The sequence below is a fragment of the Triticum aestivum genome, chromosome 3D, assembly GCF_018294505.1.
Source record: "Triticum aestivum cultivar Chinese Spring chromosome 3D, IWGSC CS RefSeq v2.1, whole genome shotgun sequence".
In the NCBI taxonomy this organism is placed as follows: Eukaryota; Viridiplantae; Streptophyta; class Magnoliopsida; order Poales; family Poaceae; genus Triticum; species Triticum aestivum.
Window position 1 is genome coordinate 55,966,462 of NC_057802.1, and position 15,349 is coordinate 55,981,810.

The window sequence follows — 15,349 nt, forward strand, 5'->3', positions numbered from 1 at the left end:
AAGGTTCAACCTATCGAGATATCTTAGAAACATATACCACAAGTTCCAAGAGTAAATATCACCAGCTCGAAAGCAGAGCATGGTTGGCCAAATCAGAGAATAGGATTTACCAATGGCATTATGTATCAGGGAAGAATTCACAAGGCGATTAAATAAGGAGGACATTGTCGAATAATAATCCAACAAAGGTTTTGACGGTCGGTAGCGGAGCTGATGTGAGCATCGGCACACAACCAGTTGAAGAAAGAATGCAATGAGATCATATTGTAGAAACACCTGACTAATTCAAACCTCAAATGTAAAATAAATATGATTTCCAAATCAAGGGATCAGAAGCAAGCGCTCTGATTCAGGATGGATAAGTCGAGTAGGCTTATGGGAATAATCGATGGCAATTTGATTGGTCGAGATCCGGCTCATGTTTAAAATGACACTGAGCCAGAAGGATGAATTCTAGGATCTGAGTGAGGATTGAGAGCATTCACATCATATTGGATCAACGGAATCAAAATGATAATGACAAGGGATGCCAATAAGATTACGAGACTTATGGGATTAACCATAATGCAAGCAAGCAAGAATTTCAAGAGCAATTGGCTACTTAGGATTTTCGGAAGATCGAATGGTATTTCGAAGATTGTTGCGTAACACAAGAATCAACTTGGGATGAGCGGATACTCGGTAAGTGCGAGAAATTATCCGCAGGTCATACAGATGGCAAGGAACTGCAAGGCAGTAAGCACAAGTATTTTCGGAACAATAGAGAGAATTTCGGGTTATCTTGTAATAACAAGATCAACTGGGAATAAAAGTAAGAACGACGGGTGTATGTATTTATCCATAGGGATATTTTGGGTGGTAGGGAATTGCAAAAGCAACGGGCACAAAGTCTTGAGAGAATATCGGAGAGTAACTTCAAAATCTTCTGGTGCAGCCGGCGATCATCTGGACAGAAGGGGCTCTCCGGGAGAAAGTGTTTTCGAGACCTAAAGTTAGATTTTTAGAAAATCATTTAACCCGAATAGAAGAGGGATTAGAATCCCAGAGTAAGACGAGGAATAAAAGATCCTAATACCACCCAATGGCGACGTGGGCCCATAAGCCACACATCCATGTTAGTACAAGTTTTGCAATGTCTAGACTCGACTTCGGCCAAGGAGTTGGAAAGGGGATTCCTACAGGCAGTCGGCTCTGATACCAACTTGTGACGCCCCTGATTCAATCATACACTAATCATACACGCAAATGTGTACGATCAAGATCAGGGACTCACGGGAAGATATCACAACACAACTCTAAAAATAAAATAAGTCATACAAGCATCATAATACAAGCCAGGGGCCTCGAGGGCTCGAATACAAGTGCTCGATCATAGACGAGTCAGCGGAAGCAACAATATCTGAGTACAAACATAAGTTAAACAAGTTTGCCTTAAGAAGGCTAGCACAAACTGGGATACAGATCGAAAGAGGCGCAGGCCTCCTGCCTGGGATCCTCCTAAACTACTCCTGGTCGTCGGCGGCCTGAACATAGTAGTAGATACCCTCGATGTAGTAGGGGTCATCATCGGTGGTGGCGTGAAGCTCCTGGGCTCCAGCAACTGGTTGCGACAACCAGGTAGAATGGAAAGGGGGAAAAGAGGGAGAAAAGCAACCGTGAGTACTCATCCAAAGTACTTGCAAGCAAGGATCTATACTACATATGCATGGTATTTGTGTAAAGGGGCAATATCGGTGGACCGAATTGCAGAATGCCAGAATAAGAGGGGGATAGCTAGTCTTGTCGAAGACTATGCTTCTGGCAACCTCCATCTTGCAGCATGTAGAATAGAGTAGATGGTAAGTTCACCAAGTAGCATCGCATAGCATAATCCTACCCGGCGATCCTCCCCTCGTCGCCCTGTGTGAGAGCGATCGCCGGGTTATATCTGGCACTTGGAAGGGTGTGTTTTATTAAGTATCCGGTTCTAGTTGTCATAAGGTCAAGGTACAACTCCGGGTCGTCATTGTACCGAGGGACACGGCTATTCGAATAGCTAAACTTCCCTGCAGGGGTGCACCAGATTACCCAACACGCTCGATCCCATTTGGCCGGACACACTTTCCTGGGTCATGCCCGGCCTCGGAAGATCAACACGTCGCAGCCTCACCTAGGCACAATAGAGAGGTCAGCACGCCGGTCTAAATCCTATGCGCGCAGGGGTCGGGGCCCGTCACCCATTGCACACCTGCACGTTGCGTACGCGGCCGGAGAGCAGACCTAGCAACCTCCATTTCATAGGAAGTTGTGTTACGCGGTCCAACCCGGCGCGCGCTGCTCAGTCGCTGACGTCAAGAAGGCTTCGGCTGATACCACGACGTCGAGTGCCCATAACTGTTCCCCCGTACTTAGTTAGTGCGTATAGGCCAGTGGCCAGACTCAGATCAAATACCAAGATCTCGTTAAGCATGTTAATTGAAGTATTCGCGAATGCCGACCAGGGCCAGGCCCACCTCTCACCTAGGCGGTCTCAACCTGCCCTGTCGCTCCGCCACAAAGTAACAGTCGGGGGCCGTCGGGAACCCAGGCCCACCTCTACAGGGATGGAGCCACCTGGCCCTTCAGCCCCCATCTCCGAACAGTATCATAAGTAATGCAACAGTTATAAAGTATATAGCATATGCCCGTGATCACCTCCCGAAGTGATCACGGCCCAGTAGTATAGCATGGCAGACGGACAAGAGTGTAGGGCCACTGATGGAACACTAGCATCCTATACTAAGCATTAGGATAGCAGGTAAAGGTATCAACAATTGTAGCAACAATGACAGGCTATGCAGCAGAATAGGATTAACCGAAAGCAGTAACATGCTACACTACTCTAATGCAAGAAGTAGAGAGAAGGAATAGGCGATATCTGGTGATCGAGGGGGGGGGGGTTTGCCTGGAAGCTCTGTTGTACAGGAAGAAGGTTCGTCGGTGACGTAGTCGTACTCGGTGGCATCAGCGCCGGTCTCGGGGTCTACCGGGGAAGAAGAGGGGGAAGAAACAGTAAATACGGAGCAAAAAAAGCAACACAAAACGTAACGAGGCAATACGCGGTGCTATGTATGCCCTAACGCGGTAGGAGGTGATACCAGCGAAGGGGGAAACATCCGGGAAAGTATCCCCGGTGTTTCGCGTTTTCGGACAGATGAACCGGAGGGGGAAAGTTGCGTGTTTGCTATGCTAGGGCTGTATGGCGGACGAACGGGCTACGTATCCAGATTCGTCTCGTCGTTCTGAGCAACTTTCATGTACAAAGTTTTTCCATCCAACTATGGTTTATTTTATATTAATTTTTAAAAGATTAATAATTTTCTAATTGATTATTAATTATTTTAATGCAACATTATCCAGAATAGTGCTTGCTGACGTCAGCATGACGTCAGCAGTCAACAGAGGTGTTGACTGGGTCAATCTGACGGTGGGTCCCGCATGTCATTGTCTGTTAAGTAATTAACCTGGTTAATTAGTTTGGTTAACAGATTATTTAAGTTAATTAACATAAGTTAATTAGTTTAATTAGTTATTAGGTTAATTAAACACAATTAATTAATTTAGTTAATTAATTAATATATTTTTTATTCTTTCTTTTTTTATAAAACATTATGGGGGCGTGGGCCCCCATGTCAATGGCCCAGAGGGGCTTAACGGGCGGGCGCTACGGGCGGAGACGGGCGACGGGCGCTGGGCGCCCGATTGCGGGAACCCGGGAGCTAGCCTCGGGCACGGCCAGCAGCGCGGCGCTGGCGAGGCAGAGCGCAACCGCGGTGGGGGCGGCGGACGGCGCAGGGCTGCGGGAGGAGGTGAGGCGGCGGGGGGGGCAGCAGCTGCAGGACGCAGTGCGGCCAGCAAGAGCGGGTGGCTGCAGGTCGGGGCGCGACCATGGTCTGCAAGCAGCATGAGCAGCGGGCACAGCAGAGGAGCGTGGCTGGCGATGCGCTGGCGTGGACGAGTCCGCGGGGTGCGGGAGAAGGGCACAGCCACGCGCGCTCGGGGGCGCGGGCGATGCGGGGTGCTGGGTGGCTGCGGGGAGCGCGGCTGATGCGGACGGGGAGCGCGTGGCCGCGACTGCGTAGAGCAGCAACAGGGTGGTCCGCGGGTGAGCGGCGCGGGCAGAAGCGGTCTGCGGCTGCAGCCGCGGGGAGGCGCGGGGCGAGCCGGAGTGAGGGCGATGGGAGGGGCAGCTGGTGCGTGCGGGCAGCAGCAGGCGGGAGGTGCAGCGGCTTGGCCGGAGCAAGTACGATCGGGGGGAGACGGAGCAGAGAAGGGGGAGTGGAAGTCAGGGCTCACCGAGCCCTATAGTTGAGCGAGGCGTGTTCGAGGAGGAGTCGGGGTCGGGCGCCGACGAGTTAGCGTCGGGCGGCGGCCGGTGACGAGCGGCGATGGGGTCGAGGCGGCGAGGGGCGCCGGGTTCGTTCCCCTTCCCGATCCAGATCGGGATCGAGAGGTGGGGGAAGCAGACGAGGGGGAGACGGGGAAGCGAGGACCGGCCAGGTGGTCCTCCAGGCGGCGTCGACGAGGTGGCTACGACGGTGCGGCGACGGGGTCGGGGTCGCCCGATCCCGATCCAGTCGGGGGAGAGAGGGAGGAGTGAGTGGGGGTCGTGGGGAATGATGTGGGAAGTGGGGCGACGGGGGGGGGGGGGGGGTTTGGGTTTCGGTCGGGTGTGGGGAAATAGGCCATATAGGCCAGGGGCATTGGGGTGGGCCGGCTGGCTGCCGGCTGGGCCGAGAGGCCCAGGTAGAGTGGGGTTTTGGCCTTTTCAATTATTAGTTTTTGTTTTCTGTTTTGTCTTTTCTTTATTTTTCAATTCCTTTTTCTGTTTATTTAATCTGTGAAATTGTTTTAGTTTTGTAAAACGTATAGTTAGCACTTAAATTAGTAATAGTAATTATACCACTGCCTCCATTATTGTTGTAGTTATAAAAGTAGTTTTCAATAACTTAACCATTTAAGAGACGTTTAAATAATTACTTCAGCTACTGTTTCTATTATTTAGTGCATATAAACATTTTATAAAAATTTGGATTCACCACCACACTCATCTATGATTTATTTGCTACACTTTGAACATTTTAGATTTGACATTTGAAAACTTTTACCGTTTGACTGTAATTTAAAATTTGAATTTCGAAATGGCTTAGAATCAAAGCGAGATTAACGACAGTGATTTTGGTGATGTGGCATCATTAGCGTGGGATTACTCTAGAATAATTATCCGGGCGTCACAGGATTGCTCTCCACTCGGGGGATTTTTGAAACTTAGGCGAGTACGGGACTGCAGCTAAGCACCCGAGTGGGAGGATTGCTCTCGACTCGGAGGATTTTTTGAAACTTAGGAGCGTACGGGACTGCATCTAAGCCCCCGAGTGGGAGGATTGCTCTTCACTCGGAGGATTTTTGAAGCTTAGGCGAGTACGGAACTGCAGCTAAGCCCCCGAGTGAGAGGGTTGCTCTCCACTGAGAGACTTTTTGAAACTTAGGCGAATCGGGTTCGCGGCTAAGTCACCCACTGGGGGATTTGAACACATGTGTTTGGCACAACCGTTAAGATACTGCAAACATCTTGTCTTTGCTAAGCAAACTGAATGATTCTTATTACAACTCGTTGACTCGAGCGCTTAAGTATAAAAACGGCGGAGCAGATCCGCATTCCACGAGCGTGGCACGTCTACTTTCTTGGCTACGTTGTAAAGGTGATAAACTCCATTGTGGAGCACCTTGGTGATGATGAAGGGACCTTCCCAGGCTAGAGCGAGCTTGTGAGGTCGTTTCTGATGCACTCGGAGCACATGATCTCCTTCTTGGAACGCTCGACCTCTGATATTATGAGCATGGAACCGACGCAAGTCTTGCTGGTAGATGGTCGACCTGATCAGAGCCATCTCGCGCTATTCCTCCAAGAGATCCACTCCATCCTGGCATGCTCGTTCAGCTTCAGCTTCTGAGAAAAGTTCCACTCGAGGAGCATTATGCAATACATCGCTCAGAAGCACAGCCTCGGCGCCATACACCATGAAGAAAGGGGTTTGGTCAGTCGACCAATTCGGAGTTGTTCTCAAACCCCATAAGACAGACGGCAATTCGGTCACCCAGGCCCCAACGGCATGTTTGAGATCGCGCATCAGTCGGAGTTTCAGTCCTTGAAGTATCAAACCGTTCGCCCTTTCTGCCTGCCCGTTTGACTGCAGATGCGCAACAGATGCGTAGTCCACTCGAGTGCCATGGGAAGCGCAGAATGCTCTGAACTCATCAGAATCAAAGTTGGAGCCATTATCTGTGATGATACTATGAGGAACTCTATATCTGAAAATGAGCTCTCTGATAACACAGATGGCAGTGCTTGAATCAAGTTTCTTCATAGGCTTGGCTTCGATCCATTTAGTGAACTTGTCGACTGCCACAAGCAAATGAGTAAAACCACTTCTGCCAGTCTTGAAGGGTCCAACCATATCCAACCCCCATACAGCAAATGGCCAGACGAGTGGAATAGTCTTCAAGGCAGATGCAGGCTTGTAGGACATGTTTGAGTAGAACTGACAGCCTTCGCACTTGTCGACTATATCTTTTGCCATCTCATTTGCTCGTGGCCAGTAAAATCCCGCTCGGTATGCTTTCGCCACGATGGTCCGAGAGGACGCATGGTGACCACAGGTCCCCGAGTGGATATCGTTGAGAATCATTCGACCTTCTTCTGGCATGATGCACCGCTGAGCAACTCCAGTAACACTCTCTCTGTAAAGCTGTCCACCTATGACGGTAAAGGCTTTGGATCGACGGACAATCTGACGGGCCACATATTCATCCTCCAGAAGCTACTTCCTGAGAAGATATGCAATATATGGCACCGTCCAATCTTAGGTGACGACCAAAACCTCCATGATCAGGTCGACCACGGCTGGGAGTTCGATCTTAGTCAGATCAGTAGAACTTTTGGGTTGTGGGGGCTCTTCCGTGAAGGGATCTTTGAACTGACGGGGTGTGGAGATGCTCCAACAGCACATTGCTGGGTATAGGCTCCCGCTTGGAACCTATCTTTGCCAGTTCATCAGCTGCCTGATTTTTGACTCAGGGTATGTGGTGGAGCTCTAACCCCTCGAACTTCTTTTCCAACTTCCTCACTGCATTGCAATATCCAGTCATAGCTGGGCTCCTGATGTCCCACTCCTTTGTCACTTGATTGAACACTAAATCTGAGTCGCCGTAAACCATTAGGCAAGGATGCCAAGTGAAATGGCCATACGCAACCCATATGGAAGAGCCTCATATTCAGCTTCATTGTTGGAGGAATCAAAGTGAATCTGGAGAACATTACTGAGTTTGTCGCCTCTTGGGGACACCAAGACTACTCCAGCACCAGAGCCATTTAACATCTTGGACCCATCAAAGAACAAAGTCCAATGTTCCGGGTGAATCTGAGTCGGTTGCTGCTGTTCAATCCACTCGGCAAGGAAATCAGCTATGGCTTGGGACTTGATTGCTTTCTTTGCCTCAAACTTGATATCCAACGGAAGGAGTTCAATCGCCCACTTTACCACTCGACTAGTTGCATCCCTATTGTTCAGAATTTCTAATAATGGAGCGTCGCTGACAACTGAAACCGAGTGGTCTGAAAAGTAGTGTGCAACTTTCTTCACAGCCAAATAAATTCCATAAACAAGCTTCTGATAATGCGGATATCTCTGCTTGGACGGAGTCAAGACCTCAGAAATATAATACACTGGGCGCTGAACTTTTTAGGCTTTGCCTTCTTTTTCCCGCTCGACCGTGAGCACTGTACTGACAACTTGTCCAATGGCTGCAATATAAAAAGTAAAGGCTCTTTGCTGATTGGGGCAGCAAACACCGGTTGGGTGGAAAGCTGGGCTTTGAGCTCTACAAACACTGCGTTAGCTTCAGGAGTCCACTCGAACTTATCAGATTTCTTCATCAGTCGGTAAAGAGGCAATGCCTTTTCACCGAGACGAGAGATGAATCGGCTCAATGCAACCAAACAACCATTAAGCTTCTGAACGTCGTGCACACGCACGGGGCGTTTCATTCGAAGGATTGCACCAACTTTCTCTGGATTTGCATCTACCCTCGTTCGGAAACGAGGAAACCGAGTAACTTTCCACCTGGGACTCCGAATGTGCACTTTGACGGATTAAGCTTGATATCATATCTTCTCAAGTTGGCAAAGGTTTCAGCGAGATCAGTCAGTAGGTCGGAACTCTTACATGACTTGACCATGATGTCATCCATGTATGCCTCCACATTCCGGCTGATTTGAGTGAGCAGGCACTTCTGAATCATGCGCATGAATGTGGCGCCAGCATTCTTGAGACCACAAGGCATGATGACATAACAGAAACACCCGAATGGGGTGATGAAAGCTGTTTTTATTTCATCGGGTCCATACAGTCAGATCTGATGGTACCCGGAATATGCATCCAAAAAGGACAAATGCTCACACCCCGCAGTTGAGTCGACGATCTGGTCGATGCGGGGGAGAGGGAAGTGATCTTTCGGGCAGGCCCGATTGATATGCTTGAATTCTATACACATGCGAAGTGAATCGTCTCTCTCGGGGACCATGACCACATTGGCGAGCTAGTCGGAGTGGAATACTTCTCGGATGAACTTAGCTGCTAAGAGCCGAGCCACCTCTTCACCAATTGCCTTCCTTTTCTCCATGGCGGACCGACGGAGATGTTCCTTAACGGGTTTTGCTTTCGGATCGACTCATAAATGGTGCTCAGCCAGTCCCCTGGCTACACCTGGCATGTCAGAAGGTTTCCATGCAAAGATGTCCCAGTTCTTACGGAGGAACTGGATGAGTGCTTCTTCCTATTTACTGTCGAGTGTTGTTGAGATATGAGTCACAGCAGCATTGGGATCGGTCGGGTGAATGTGGACTGGCGTTGTTTCACCGGATGACTGAAATGCGGACTCTGAAGCAGGCTTCTTAGCATGCAACAAATCACTCGAATCTGCATTCTTCTGGTACTCTTGCATCTCCACTGCTGCCATCTGCTAAATCGGCAATCTTTGAGCCCTTCTGGAGGCACTCTTCTGCTCTCTGCCTCCCAGTGACTGTGATCACACCGCCGGGACCAGGCATCTTCAACTTGAGGTACACGTAAGATGGTCGAGCCATGAAATGAGCATATGCAGGCCTGCCCAATATATCATGATATGCACTGTGAAAATCCACGACTTAAAATGTCAACTTCTCCTTGCGGTAATTCTTTGAATCACCGAAAACCACATCAAGAGTGATTTGACCGAGTGAATCGCCCTTTTTCCCTGGGATGACTCCGTGGAATCACATATTACATTCACTGAGCTTGGACATCGGAATGCCCATCCCTCGGAGGGTCTCAGCGTACAAAATGTTCAAAAAACTGCCACCGTCCATCAAGACCTTGGTTAGTCGAGTACGCCCAATGACTGGGTCGACCACTAGCTCTTGCCGCCCAACGGTAGCAACGTGTACTCGGTGGTCGGACTGGTCGAATGTAATGGGAGTCTTTGACCATTTCAGATATGTTGTTGTTGCCGGGGCAACCATGTTTACTTCTCTGTTGATGACCTTCAGTCGACTTTTTCTCTGGATGTCAGCAAAAATTATCAAAGTGGCATTGACATTGGGGTAACCATCATCCTCCTCTTTGTCTTCTGTTGGAAATATGCCCTAGAGGCAATAATAAATTGGTTATTATTATATTTCCTTGTTCATGATAATCGTTTATTATCCATGCTAGAATTGTATTGATAGGAAACTCAGATACATGTGTGGATACATAGACAACACCATGTCCCTAGTAAGCCTCTAGTTGACTAGCTCGTTGATCAATATATGGTTACGCTTTCCTGACCATGGACATTGGATGTCGTTGATGACGGGATCACATCATTAGGAGAATAATGGTTACTCTGTTTATTTGAATAATACCTTCAATGGTCTTGCACCTAAAATGAATCTCGATCGCAGTGATACACATGTTCGTGCCAAAAGATATAAAATAGTAATGATAGTACCACATACTTGTGGCACTGCCACTTGAGTCATATTGGTATAGAACGCATGAAGAAGCTCCATGTAGATGGATCTTTGGACTCACTCGTTTTTGAAAAGATTGAGACATGCGAACCATGTCTATTGGTATATATGCATGAAGAAACTCCATGCAGATGGATCGTTTGGACTCACTTGATTTTGAATCACTTGAGACATGCAAATCATACCACATGGGCAAGATGACTGAAAGGCCTCGTTTTCAGTAAGATGAAACAAGAAAGCAACTTGTTGGAAGTAATACATTTTGATGTGTGCAGTCCAATGAGTGCTGAGGCATGCAGTGGATATCGTTATGTTCTTACTTCACAGATGATTTGAGTAGATGCTGAGTGAATTTACTTGATGAAACACAAGTCTGAATTATTGAAAGGTTCAAGTAATTTCAGAGTGAAGTTGAAGATCGTCGTGACAAGAGGATTAAATGGCTATGATATGATCATAGAGATATCTGAGTTACGAGTTTGGCACACAATTAAGACATTGTGGAAAGTGATTCACAATTAATACCGCCTGGAACACCATAGTGTGATGGTGTGTCCAAACATCATAACTGCACCCTATTGGATATGGTGCATACTATGATGTCTCTTATCAAATTACCACTATCGTTTATGGGTTAAGCATTAAAGATAACCGCATTCACTTTAAAAGGGGCACCACGCAATTCCATTGAGACGACACCGTTTAGAGAAACCTAAGTTGTCGTTTCTTAAAAGTTTGGGACCGCGACGCTTATGTGAAAATGTTTCAGGCTGATAAGCTCGAACCAAAAGCGGATAAATGCATCTTCATAGAATACCCAAAACAGTTGGGTATACCTCCTATTTCAGATCTCGAAGCAGAAGTAATTGTTTCTAGAAACGGGTCCTTTCTCGAGGAAAAGTTTCTCTCGAAAGAATTGAGTGGGAGGATGAACCGTCACTTCAACTAGTGTGTAGCAGGGCACAGGAAGTTGTTCCTGTGGCACCTATACCAATTGAAGTGGAAGCTTATGATAGTGATCATGAAACTTCGGATCAAGTCACTACCAAAACTCGTAGGTCGACTGGGATATGTACTACTCCTGAGTGGTATGGTAATCCTGTCTTAGATATCATGTTGTTAGACAATACTGAACCTACGAGCTATGGAGAAGCGATGGTGGGCCCATATTCTGACAAATGGTTAGAAGCCATGAAATCCGAGATAGGATCCATGTATCAGAACAAAGCATGGACTTTGGTGAACTTGCCCGATGATCGGCAAGCCATTGAGATAAATGGATCTTTAAGAAGAAGACGGACATGGACGGTAATGTTACCGTCTATGAAGCTCGACTTGTGGCAAAGAGTGTTTTCATAAGTTCAAGGAGTTGACTACGATGAGATTTTCTCATCCGTAGCGATGCTCAAGTCGGTCGGAATCATGTTAGCATTAGCTGCAGATGGATGTCAAAACAAGTTTCCTTACCAGTTTTCGTAAGGAAAGGTTGTATGTGATACAATCAGAAAGGTTTTGTCGATCCTAAGGATGCTAAAAGGTATGCTAGCTCCAGTGATCCTTTCATGGACTAGAGCAAGCATCTCGGAGTCAGAATATACGCTTTGATGGAGTGATCAAAGTTTTTGGGTTTATACAAAGTTTGTTAGAAACTTGTATTTACAATAAAGTGAGAGGGAGCGCTACAACATTTCTGATAAGTATATGTGAATGACATATTGTTGATCTGAAATGATGTAGAATTTCTGGAAAGCATAAAGGGTTGTTTGAAATGAGTTTTTCAAAGGAAGACTTGGATAAAGCTGCTTGCATATTGGGCATCAAGATCTATAGAGATAGATCAAGACGCATGATGATACTTTCAAAGAACGCACACCTTGACATGATTTTGAAAGAGTTCAAAATAGATCAGCAAAGAAGGAGTTCTTGGCTGTGTTACAAGGTGTGAATATTGAGTAAGACTCAAGACCTGACCACAGCAGAAGAGAGAGAAAGGACGAAGGTCGTCCCCTATGCTTTAGACGTAGGCTCTACAGTATGCTATGATGTGTACCGCACATGAAGTGTGCCTTGCCATGAGTTGGTCAAGGGGTACAATAGTGATCCGGGAATGGATCACATGACAGCGGTCGAACTTATCCTTAGTATCTAGTGGACTAAGGAATTTTCTCAATTATGGAGGTGAAAAGGAGTTCGTCGTAAAGAGTTACATCGATGCGAACTTTGACACTAATCCGATGACTCTGAGTAGTAAACTGGATTCGTATAGTAGAGCAGTTATTTGAAATGGCTCCAAGTAGCGCGTGGTAGCATCCACAAGATGACATAGATATTCGTAAAGCACACACGGATTTGAAAGGTTCAGACCCGTTGACTAATAACCTCTCTCACAAGCATAACATGATCAAATCAGAACTCATTGAGTGTTAATCACATAGTGATGTGAACTAGATTGTTGACTCTAGTAAACTCTTTGGATGTTGGTCACATGGTGATGTGACCTGTGAGTGTTAATCACATGGTGATGTGAACTAGATTATTGACTCTAGTGCAAGTGGGAGACTGTTGGAAATATGCCCTAGAGGCAATAATAAATTGGTTATTATTATATTTCCTTGTTCATGATAATCGTTTATTATCCATTCTAGAATTGTATTGATAGGAAACTCATATACATGTGTGGATACATAGACAACACCATGTCCCTAGTAAGCCTCTAGTTGACTAGCTCATTGATCAATAGATGGTTACGGTTTCCTGACCATGGACATTGGATGTCGTTGATAACAGGATCACATCATTAGGAGAATGATGTGATGGACAAGACCCAATCCTAAGCCTAGCACAAGATCGTGTAGGTCGTTTGCTAAGAGCTTTTCTAATGTCAAGTATCATTTCCTTAGACCATGAGATTGTGCAACTCCCGGATACCGTAGGAATGCTTTGGGTGTACCAAACGTCACAACGTAACTGGGTGGCTATAATGGTGCACTACAGGTATCTCCGAAAGTGTCTGTTGGGTTGGCACGAATCAAGACTGGGATTTGTCACTCCGTGTAAACGGAGAGATTTCTCTGGGCCCACTCCGTAGGACGTCATCATAATGTGCACAATGTGACCAAGGAGTTGATCACGGGATGATGTGTTACGGAACGAGTAAAGAGACTTGCCGGTAACGAGATTGAACAAGGTATCGGGATACCGACGATCGAATCTCGGGCAAGTAACATACCGATGGACAAAGGGAATTGTATACGGGATTGATTGAATCGTCGACATCGTGGTTCATCCGATGAGATCATCGTGGAACATGTGGGAGCCAATATGGGTATCCAGATCCCGCTATTGGTTATTGGCCGGAGAGGTGTCTCGGTCATGTCTGCATGGTTCCCGAACCCGTAGGGTCTACACACTTAAGGTTCTGTGACGCTAGGGTTATAGAGATATTAGTATGCGGTAACCCGAAAGTTGTTCGGAGTCCCTGATGAGATCCCGGACGTCACGAGGAGTTCCGGAATGGTCCGGAGGTAAAGATTTATATATGGGAAGTCTTATTTTGGTCGCCGGAAAAGTTTCACACTTTATCGGTATTGTACTGGGAGTGCCGAAAGGGGTCCGGGGGTCCACCAAGGGGGTCCACCAGCCCCGGGGGGCCACATGGGCTGTAGGGGGTGCGCCTTGGCCTATATGGGCCAAGGGCACCAGCCCCAAGAGGCCCATGCGCCAAGAGGTAAGGAAAAGGGAGAGTCCTAAAGGGGGAAGGCACCTTCGAGGTGCCTTGGGGAGGAAGGACTCCTCCCTGGCCGCACCCTTCCTTGGAGGAAGGGCCAAGGCTGCGCCTCCCCCTCTCCCTTGGCCCTATATATAGTGGGGGGGAGGGAGGGCAGCAATACCTAAGCCCTGGCGCCTCCCTCCCGTGACACCTCTTCCTCCCCGCTTGCGCTTGGCGAAGCCCTGCCGGGATCCCGCTACTTCCACCACCACGCCGTCGTGCTGCTGGATCTCCATCAACCTCTCCTCCCCCCTTGCTGGATCAAGAAGGAGGAGACGTCGCTGCTCCGTACGTGTGTTGAACGGGGAGGTACCGTCCGTCCGGCGCTAGGATCATCGGTGATTTTATCACGACGAGTACGACTCCATCAACCCCGTTCTCTTCAACACTTCCTCTCGCGATCTACAAGGGTATGTGGATGCACTCCCCTTCCCCTCGTTGCTAGATTACTCCATAGATTGATCTTGGTGATGCGTAGAAATTTTTTAATTTCTGCTACGTTCACCAACAGTGGCATCATGACCTAGGTCTATGCGTAGTTTCTATGCACGAGTAGAACACAAAGTACTTGTGGGCGTCGATTTTGTTAATTTACTTGCCGTTACTAGTCTTATCTTGATTTGGCGGCATCGTGGGATGAAGCGGCCCGGACCGACCTTACACATACTCTTACGTGAGACAGGTTCCACCGACTGACATGCACTAGTTGCATAAGGTGGCTAGCGGGTGTCTGTCTCTCCCACTTTAGTCGGATCAGATTCGATGAAAAGGGTCCTTATTAAGGGTAAATAGAAATTGGCATATCACGTTGTGGCTTTTGCGTAGGTAAGAAACGTTCTTGCTAGAATCCCATAGCAGCCACGTAAAACATGCAACAACAATTAGAGGACGTCTAACTTGTTTTTGCAGGGTATGCTATGTGATGTGATATGGCCAAAAGGATGTGATGAATGATATATGTGATGTATGAGATTGATCATGTTCTTGTAATAGGAATCACGACTTGCATGTCGATGAGTATGACAACTGGCAGGAGCCATAGGAGTTGTCTTAATTTATTGTATGACCTGCGTGTCACAGAAAACGCCATGTAACTACTTTACTTTATTGCTAACCGTTAGCCATAGTAGTATAAGTAATAGTTGGCGAGACAACTTCATGAAGACACGATGATGGAGATCATGATGATGGAGATCATGGTGTCATGCCGGTGACGAAGGTGATCATGCCGCGCCTCAAAGATGGAGATCAAAGGCGCAAGATGATATTGGCCATATCACGTCACTTTATGATTTGCATGTGATGTTTGTCATGTTTACATCTTATTTTCTTAGAACGACGGTAGCATAAATAAGATGATCCCTCACTAAAATTTCAAGAGACGTGTTCCCCCTAACTGTGCACCGTTGCGAAGGTTCGTTGTTTCAAAGCACCACGTGATGATCGGGTGTGATAGATTCTAACGTTCGAATACAACGGGTGTTGACGAGCCTAGCATGTACAGACATGGC